A 10,070-nucleotide genomic window follows, 5' to 3' on the forward strand; every position below is an offset into this window, starting at 1 on the left:
GCGAGCCTGCCCAGTGTGCATAGGAGCGTGTGTGGCTACGCTGCGTACCGGTTGGACAAGTGTTGAGCGCGTGGCCGGCGACTGCAGAGCAGTGGATTTCCAGAGTGACTGTTGTTTCAGGCAGCGTGCTTCTCTCCCCAGTCGCCACGTGGAAAGCCTCTCCGACAAAGCAGCCAAGAAAATGAGACTTGGAGGCAAAATTCCAAGTAGGCATAAGGCTTATGCGCTCCAGGTCCCATCAGAAAGGAGGAGACGTTTGGACTTGGAGTGATTGGGCAGTCTTCACTCCGGCCAGTTCCTAGCAGCGTGATCCTGGGCCAAGGACAGTAGGGAGCTGAAAAGTACACCTTCCACTTGCCAAATGAACGTGAAAATAATAGAGCCCTCAGGGACGTGAGTGTTTGCATGACAATACAATGGAGGGTGGGATGGGTTTCGCTTTCAATTTCACACATTCATTGAACGTTTGCTAATAGTAAGTCTATACTAAGGTCTATCCTACAACCTTCCCTGTAGATTCAGAACCACCACCAAAATAAATTAAAGAAAGAAGGGAACCGATGACTGTGGAGAGAGCTTAGTAGGTAAAGTGCTCACACACTCAGTTAAAAAAAAAAAAATAGTACCTACACGTTCCCACAATACCTTGAGGAGCTCAATTAACTTCCTCAACTACACTGCTATAAAAAGGTCTGTTTGCCAAGGAGATTGTGACTTAATAGGGAACTTCTGCTTTTTTTTCTTAGATTTACCCATTTTATTTTATACGTGAGTGTTTGGGCTGCATGTATGTCTGTACACCATATGTGTGCTCAGTGCCCATGGAGGTCAGAAGAGAGAGTATCAGATCCCCTGAAACCTGAGATATAGATGGTTTTGAGGCACCATTTGGATCTTCTGCAAGAGCCGACAGTTCTCTTAACCTCTGCATCGTCTCTCCAGCCCAGAACTTTGTCTGAAACTGTGTTTCCAGAATTCGGCTGAGCCAGGTATGGTGGCCCTTGCCTTTAATCGTCACATTCTGGAGTCAGAGGTAGGAGGGTTTTTTTTTTTTTGTTGTGAGATCCAGGCCAGCCTGGTCTACATAGTAAGTGCCAGGCCAGCTACAACTGCATTGTGAGACCCTGTCTCAAACACAAAAATAGAAACAGAATCCAGCTGAATGGCACACAGTAGGAGCAGAACCCATTTGAATGGTGCACAGTAGGATCAGAGCAAACCATTCTCAGAGTTTAGAAAAAGGTGTCTTTACTGTCAAATGTACAAGCATTTGAGTGCAGGTCATTTATAATCCCAGAGCCTGAGAGATTGAAGCCTGAGGATTGCCCCAAATTCAAGGCTTCCTCAGGCTACATAAGTGAGTTGAAGGCCAGCCCAAGCAACACAGAAGAGTACAGACAGAAGTTTGTGTTCAGCCCAGTCCCACAGCCATTCAGTCCCAAAGAAACCCAGAGGCTTATATTAATTATAAACTGTTTGGTCTATTGCTCAGGCTTTTTACTAACTAGCTCTTACAGCCTAAATTAACCCATAATTCTTACCTATGTTTAACCACGTGGCTTGGTACCTTTTCTGAGTAAAGCATTCTCATCTTGCTTCCTCTGCATCTGGCTGACAACTGACTGTCTTTCCTCTTCCCAGAATCCTCCTACTCTGGTCACCCCGCCTATACTACCTGCCTGGCTACTGGCCCATCAGTGTTTTATTAAACCAGTATGAGTGGCAAATCTTTACAGTGTACAAGAGCATTGTCCCACAGCAGAAGAGACTCTGTCTCAAACCACAATAATTGATTACACACAAAGATTTGGAATTTTTTGGCAAAATCAGATTATTACATTGGTGTCATTCCCTTGTCTTATTGTAGTTTTTAAATTTTTTACAAGATTACAACTGGGAGAAATGGTAAAGGATATGTAAGCCATGTGTGGTGGTGCATACCTATCTCAGTCCTAGACTGAGGGAAGAGGCTGACCCAGAGTTCGAGGATAGTCAGGGCTACTGTCTTAGTTAGGGTATCTATTGCTGTGAAGAAACACCATGACTACGACAACTCTTATAAAGGAAAAACATTTAATTGGGGCAGCTTATACTTTCAGACATTTAGTCTATAACCATCATGTTGTGTGGTTGTGACATGGTGCCGTGCAGGCAGACATGGTGCTGGAAGTAGTAGCCAAGTGTCCTACATCCTGACTTGCAGGTAACAGGAAGTGAACTGAGACACTAGGTGTGGCTTGAACATGTATGAAACCTCAAAGCCCACCTCCACAGTGACGACTTTCTCCAACAAGACCCCACCCACTCCAACAAAGCCACACCTCCTACTAGTGCCACTCTCTTTGGGGGCTGTTTTCTTTCAAACCACCACAGCTACTTAGCAAGACTTTACATCAAAAACAAAACCAAGCAAACAAAAAGAATAGACAAGATTTCTTTATATCAGTTCTTAGAACTGCATACTAATCTGCAGTTTGATTTAGAACAGGGCTAACTTTTGGGGGGCTGGAGAGATGGTTTAGGGATTGAAAGCGTATGCTGCTCTTCTGGTGGCTCAGTGTTTGCTCCCAGTACCCCATGTCTTAAGCTCACAGTCACCTACAGCTCCAGCCCCCATGAGATTGGATGCCTCCGGCCTCCAAAGATGTCTGCGCTTGAATCTTCAGAGTCTTCAAAAGCCTAGAGAAGATAAAGCTCCTCTCCTCTGGAACTATTTGTCACTCTAGAATGTGATGGTGTGTGTGTGTGTGTGTGTGTGTGTGTGTAAGAGAGAGAGACTTGTACTCAAACGCATATAGAAGCTTTATTATTAATAGGTACAAACCAGAAATATTTCTATGATATATCAATGGATAAACAAACCGAGGTTGGTCATACAACTCAACATGAAAAAAAATATCCCAACACGTGTTTAATACTGGTGACTCTTCAATGACAAGGATGGCATGAGCCATGTAATGTCGCACTCTCCTGTAAGTCCAGCAGGTGGGAGGCTGAGGCACACAAACTGATAGTTTGAGTCTAGCCTGGGCTAGATTAGGAGATCTCTTAATCCCTTGTTTGATATAAAATTCTAGAAAATGCGAACTTCTCTATATTTTATGAATGCTAAAGAGTGGTTGCCTAAGGAGATGGTGGTGACAGGAAGGGGGAGCATATTACAGAGGAGTTAGGGAATGCTTGGAGCTGAAACCTACGTATGTCGCCTGGTGCTGCTAATGGGTCCCTGGATGTTCACATGTGGTAAAACTCAGCAAATTCCACAAATGACATCTGTGTATTCAGTTTGGATTTTGCTTGCTTGTCAGTTTTTTTTCCTTTTCCTAGTGCTAAGGATTGAACCTCGGGCCTCGTGCAGGCTGGACAGCATTCTGCCGTTACTCTGTCTATCCCAGTCCTGTTTTTACGTCTTATTTTGTTTTCTGATTGATTGATGATTGAGTAAGGGTATCATATGTACCAGTATGCTCTTGAATTCCTTGTGTATCTCAGGATAGCCTTGGACTTCTCCTCCTGGCACCCACCTTCAGAATGCGGGGATTACAGGTTTGCACTGCCATGCCAGGTTTCTGTGTTAACAGAGAGCAAACCCAGAATTCTGGACGTGCTAGCAAGCAGTCTATCAACTGGGCTTTTATATTGTGAATTTGGGACAGGGTGCTAAGTTTCTCTGACTGGCCTTGTAACTCTCTACCCCAGCTAGGTTTGGAGCTGGCAAATCCACAGTCTCCGCCTCCTCAGAATTACTGTGGGGTTACTGTGTTCCTGTATGCAGTTACATTAATTATATCTCAACAAAGCTATTTTATTTTCTGTGTATAGGTGTTTGGCTTGCATGCCTGGTGCCCACAGAGGCCAGAAGAGGGCATCAGAAGCCTTGGAACTGGAGTTGCAGACGGTTGTAAGCTGCCACGAGGATGCTGGGAATTGAACCCTTGTCCTCTAGGAGAACAGCCAGTGCTCTTCACCGCTGAGCCATCTCTCCAGCACTGGACTTGGCAACTTTATTATTCCATTCATTGTTGTTGAGATTTTTCCTTGTCTTTCTTTCTTTCTTCCTTCCTTCCTTTCTTTCTTTCTTTCTTTCTTTCTTTCTTTCTTTCTTTCTTTCTTTCTTTCTTTCTTTCTTTCTTTCTCCTTCCTTCCTTCCTTCCTTCCTTCCTTCCTTCCTTCCTTCCTTCCTTTCTTTCTTTCTTTTTTTATATTGAGGACAGTTTCATTCAAGTTTTAAAGAAAACCCCAGGGCAAACAACTGTAAAATGTCAGCAGCTGCCAGAAGTGGGGAGGCAGAGAAGATAAAGAAAAGCCATGCCCTTTAAGTTAAGCTGGCATGAAGGACAGCCACACAGTGGACAAACAGTCACAGGTCAGAGAGAGGAGCTTTAGAGGAAGTGAAAAGACCAGAAGTACCAGGAAAATCATATTTAAACTCTGGCCAGCACCTAAAAGAAAAAGGTAGAAGCTGGGCGTGGTGGTGCACACCTTTAATCCCAGCATTTGGGAGGAAGAGGCAGGTGATCTCTGTGAGTTCGAGGTCAGCATGGTCTACAGAGTGAGTTCTAGGACACTCAGGACTACCTAGAGAGACCCTGTCTCAAGCCACCACAAGAAGCAAAGAAAGAAAAAGGCAGAAGGGAAGAAGAAAGTAAAGCTTTTATCTTTCTGACACAGAAAGGTGGCCGAGCAGGCCCTACAGGGTCTTATTATGGTGGGACCTAGGGGCTGTGGTTTGTTTGGTTTTTGAAATTGGACTTGTCTAGGAAGCTCAGCCCATCTTTAAATTCATAATCCTCTGTCTCAGTTTCCTCAGTATCAGGATTACAGGCATGTGCTGTTCTGTCAGGCTCCAATGTTGTTGGTTTTTAACTTGTTTTTCCTCAGTAGAGATGCTGACCATCTTCTCATGAACTGATTAGCATCCTCTATATATCTTCCCACACAAGTAAATATTCACGCCTTTCAATCATCTCTTAGCTGGGCTGTCTGCTTATGCCTTGTAGAATAATTGCTTGCACATTGGCAGTACTCAGTAATGCTTCCCATTTTCTTTTCCTTTGGAGGGGGGTGATGCATTGATCTTATACTGTAGTTTAGCTGGTCAATTCTACTGTCTTCTGCTCTCCACTCTGTTCTAGAGTCAGCCATTGTACTGGCTGGTTCTGTGTGTCAACTCGACACAAGCTAGAGTCATCGGAGGAAGGAGCTTCTGTGGAGAAAATGACTCCATGAGATCCAGCTGTATAGCATTTTCTTTTAGTGGTCAATAGGGTAGGACCCAATCCATGGTGGGTGGTGCCACCTCTGGGCTGGTGGTCCTTGGTTCTGTAAGAAGGCGGGCTGAACAAGCAAGCCATGGGAAGTAAGCCTGTAAGCAGTTCCCCCTCCACGGCCTCTGCATCAGCTCCTGCCTCCTGGATACTGCCTTGTTTGAGTTCCTGTCCTGACTTCCTTCAGTGGTGAACAGCAATGCTGAAGTGTAAGCCAAATAATAAACCCTTTCCTCCCCAACTTGCTTTTTGGTCATGGTGTTTTGTTGCAGCAATAGAAACCCTGACAGAGATAGCACACAGCTTCAAGTTGTTTATTTGGCTTGCTGTACCCAACCATCCATCCATCCCTTGCTGAAGAATAGCTGGGCTCTTTCTAGTTTGGGGTCACACCAGACTGTGCTCTTGGGACAACTTCACAGAGGTGTTTCCTGGCAGAAGGGTGTATGAGATTCTCAAGAACATACACCTAGGAGTAGGAGTAGACCTGCAGGGTCTTAGGGATTGTGATTTTTTCAAGTTTTACCATGTAGTGACAGTTTCTAAAAGAGTTGCTTAAACCACCCTCAACAATAACTCCATCTGCAGTAAGGTAACTTCTTTGGGTCTCAGTTTCTCCAGTGTATTCTTTGGAAATTAACAGTTCAGATTGTTGGGTTCCTTCCTTCCTTCCTCCTTCCTTCCTTCTTCCTTCCTTCCTTCCTTCCTTCCTCCCTCCCTCCTCTCTCCCCTCCCTCCCTTCTTCCCTCCCCTCCCTCCCTCTCTCCCTCCTTCCTTCCTTCCTCTCTCTTTTTTCTTTTTTCCTTCCTTCTCCCCTCCTTCCTTCCTTCCCTCCCCCTTCCTTTCTTTCCTTCCTTTTTCTTTTTTTGTGTATGTATGTATATGTATGTATGTATAAATGTATGTATGTATGTGTGTTAGTTTACATGGATGTGTATGTGCATGCAGGCTAGAGGAGTATGTTGGAGGTTCTGTTCTGTCACTTTAGTCCTTTGAGATAGGTTCTCTCTTTGGACCTGGAGGCAGGCTGGCCGCCAGCAAGCCCAAGTGTTCTTGTCTCCCTCCCCTATTACGCTACGGTTACAGACACATGTCATCACACCCAGTCTTTTATGTGGGTATGTGATCGGACATTTCTCTCCTGCCCGCCATTTCCTGAATAACCACTATAAGACTTAATAGTAATTATAATTCTTTGGCTGATAGCTCAGGCCTATTACTAGCTAGCTCTTGCATTTAAATGAACCCATTTCTATTAATCTATATGTCGTTCTACATGTCTTGCTTTCTCATTGGTTGGCTGGCATCTCCCAGACTCCACCTTCTTTTTCCCTTTATCTTTGCTTGGATTTCCCACCTGGTTCTATTCTGCCTGGCTATTGGCCAAATCAGTTTCTTTATTAACCAATGACAATAAAACATATGAACAGAATACAGAAGGGCGTCCCACATCATGTGGGTGCTAGGGATTAAAATTCTGTCCTCAGGTTTACACTGTAGTAATTGAGTCATACCTCAACGAGCCATCTTCTCATTCCTCAGTACTTGGATTTCTGAGTCTCCTTTGGTTCTGACATTCTCCGATTATATGCTCAAGAAGCTCCAAAGAAGCAGCATTTGTGTGTGAGCATGCTCCTTGAGGGAGTGCATCAAGAGTGTGGATGTGGGGCTGGAGAGATGGCTCAGAGGTTAAGAGCACTGACTGCTCTTCCAGAGGTCCTGAGTTCAATTCCCAGCAACCACATGGTGGCTCACAACCATCTATAATGAGATCTGGTGCCCTCTTCTGGCCTGCAGGCAGACATGGAAGGAATGTTGTATACATAATAAATTAAAAAAGTGTGGACGTGAAGCATTACCCCAGGGGTAGGGGTTAGAGGCATGGCACCCAGCTGGTGGTGATCTTGCGAGAAGTCGGGAACTGTAGAATGGGGGCCCAGCTGGAGGATGTCGATCTGCGGTGGTGAGCTTTGGGGGGACATCTCACCTCACTGCACTTCTCCTGGTTCTCCTTTACTCTTTTTGCTTTTTGAGAGGCCCACCACCCAGCTCCCAAATAAATAATACACAGAGGCTTGTTTTTAGTTATGAATGCCTGGCCTTAGCTTGTCTTGTTTCTTGCCAGCTTGTCTTATCTTAAATTATCCCATCTACCTTTTACCTCTTGGCTTTTATCTTTTTCTTCTGCTTGTCTTACTTTCCTTCCCATTTCTTGGCTGGGTGACTGGGTGACTGGCCTCTAGTGTCATCCTCCTCTTGTCTTTTGTTGCTCTTCTTTATTCTCTCCTCCCAGATTTCTCCTTCTATTTATGCTCTCTGCCTGCTAGTTCCACCTGTCCTTGCTTCTGCCTCACTATTGGCCATTCATCTCTTTATTAAGACTATCAGGTGTTGTAGACAGGCACAGTAACAGAGCTTCACAGAGTTAAACAAATGCAGCATAAACAAAAGTCACACACACCTGAAAATAATATTTCCAACACTCATCTCACACCCAACACAATGGATTCAGCCAGCCCTGCACTGAAACCTTGGAAAGCATGAACCAAGATAAACCTCTTTCTCTTTTAGCTGCTTTAGATATTTGTCACAGGAACAGAGTCTACTCCGTGAGAAAGAGTTGAAAGTATCCCTGTTTAGGATGAGGCTGCTAAAAGCTTCTTTCTTTATTTGCTTGCTTGCTTGCTTAACTTATTTATTTGTGTGTGTGCATGCATGCGTGCATGCTCACGATCACCGCTTGTATATTAAAGTCAGGGCATCACTTACGGGAGTCAGTTCTTTCCTTCCATCTTGTGAGTTCCAATGTTTGAACTCAGAATTGTTGGGTCTGGTAGTAAGCAGCTTTATGCACTGACTGAGCTGTCTCAACAGTCCAGTGTCCTGAACTAATTTTTAAATTAAAACATAAACATTTAGCCGGGCGGTGGTGGCGCACGCCTTTAATCCCAGCACTCGGGAGGCAGAGGCAAGCAGATCTCTGTGAGTTCGAGACCAGCCTGGTCTACAAGAGCTAGTTCCAGGACAGGCTCCAAAGCCACAGAGAAACCCTGTCTCGAAAAACCAAAAAAATAAAAAAAATAAAAATAAACATTTTATTTGTCGTGATCATATGTGATGGGATTTGCCGTGCACAGTGCATCTGTGGTGGTTAGAAGACAAGGCTGTGGAATTGGTGGGGTCTCTCCCTCCACATGGGCTCCGAGGATCAAGTTCAGATGGTCAGTCTTTCCAAGCAAGTGCTTTTACCCACTGAGCCCTAAGCTCCTAAGAGTAGGTGTTAGGTAGTAACTCTGGCCTTGTCATTATGACCTCTGCCTACTTGAGAGAATTTCTAAATAGGGAACAGGGAAAAGGAAACAGAAAAAAAAAAGTAAAAATAATAGCCTTTAGAAGTAAGGTTTAATGTGTTATATATAAGTCAAGAGTACATGATTTGTGTGAATGGGTGTGGCTAGGCAGCTTCTTCTGAGGGAGAAGAGAATTTCACTGGGACATATATGTTGAGGAGAAGGTTGTGGCAGAGAGGGAGATTGGGGGGGGCAATGCATGGGGTGACTCTGGGAAGGAGCCTGGACTCTGCTCCCTGAGCATTAACGTGGCATCTTGGAGGGATAGCTGCTGATCAGTGACCTGGGGACACCTTCACTTTAGATCCCTTGAGTGGACAGTCATTATCAGGCGAGGAGGAGGGACTCTGGCTGTACTTTCCAGAGGGAGGGAGCTTCTCCAGGACATACTGTTAGCATCAGCTGTATCCTGTACTGGGGATCAGTGCTGGGGAAAGTGAATTGTGCAGAAGTTACAGTCACCCTGGCTCCGCACAGGGTGGATCTCAATATATCTTTGCTGGAAGCTCTGTCTCCAGTTGTCCCAAGAGGTGACTTAGAATCAGGTGCTTTCAGGAAGACCCTCTGGCTCCATCTCCTCCCTCTTGTTTTCTTTTTTTTCCCCTCAATTACTAACCCCACCCCCAATTTCTAGCCAAGGATGACTGAAATTCTGATCTTTTGACTCTACAGGGGATTACAGGCATGCTTTACCACACCAAGTAGTTTATTTGGTATGAGGGACCAAACCCAAACTTCGTGCATGCTGGGCAGGCACTCTTCCTTTTTATCTATGTAGCCTTGAACTGATCTTCATGTCTCCACCTCCCAAGTTCTAGAATTAAAGGTGCGTGCTACTGTATGTAACTTTTCTTTCTTTTTAAAAAACATTTTTTATATATGTATGTGTATGTGCTCATGGATTTATGTGCACCATGTTCCTACAGGTGTCCCAAGGAAGTCAGCATGCACTGGAGTCCCTAGAACTGGCTTCAGGTTCTCTGGAAAAGCAGTAAGTGCTCTTAACTGCTAAGCCATCTCTCTAGCCCCTTCTTTCTTTCTTTTTTTTTTTTTAAATATTTATTTATTCATTATGTATACAATATTCTGTGTGTATGTCTGCAGGCCAGAAGAGGGCACCAGACCCCATTACAGATGGTTGTGAGCCATCATGTGGTTGCTGGGAATTGAACTCAGGACCTTTGGAAGAGCAGGCAATGCTCTTAACCTCTGAGCCACCTCTCCAGCCCCCCTTCTTTCTTTCTTAAAAGGGTATGTAGTCCAGGTTGATCTAGAACCCACCATGTAGACCAGGTAGGCCTCAAATTTGAGATTTTCCTGCCTCTGACTCTTGGGTGTTAGGAGTACCAAGGACCTATGTAGTTATTATGCCCTAATCATTTTATTTACACATTTATTTATTAAGCATTCCAGTGTTTATCCAGCCCTAATGCAGCGAGTGACTAACAGGTGC

General features: G+C 44.6%; 1 long non-coding RNA gene across 2 annotated transcripts; it reads left to right on the forward strand.

The window, feature by feature from the left end:
• Positions 1-28: 28 nt before the first annotated feature.
• LOC119813342 lies at positions 29-9,659 on the forward strand. Of its 2 annotated transcripts, XR_005285170.1 has the most exons (4): positions 29-393; positions 747-989; positions 9,290-9,443; positions 9,544-9,659. It is a non-coding gene; the product is annotated as an uncharacterized LOC119813342 (long non-coding RNA). The 2 variants fall into 2 exon arrangements; XR_005285169.1 differs by having other exon boundaries at positions 29-989.
• Positions 9,660-10,070: the final 411 nt, after the last annotated feature.

This window comes from Arvicola amphibius, chromosome 4 (genome assembly GCF_903992535.2).
Source record: "Arvicola amphibius chromosome 4, mArvAmp1.2, whole genome shotgun sequence".
NCBI classification, from domain to species: Eukaryota; Metazoa; Chordata; class Mammalia; order Rodentia; family Cricetidae; genus Arvicola; species Arvicola amphibius.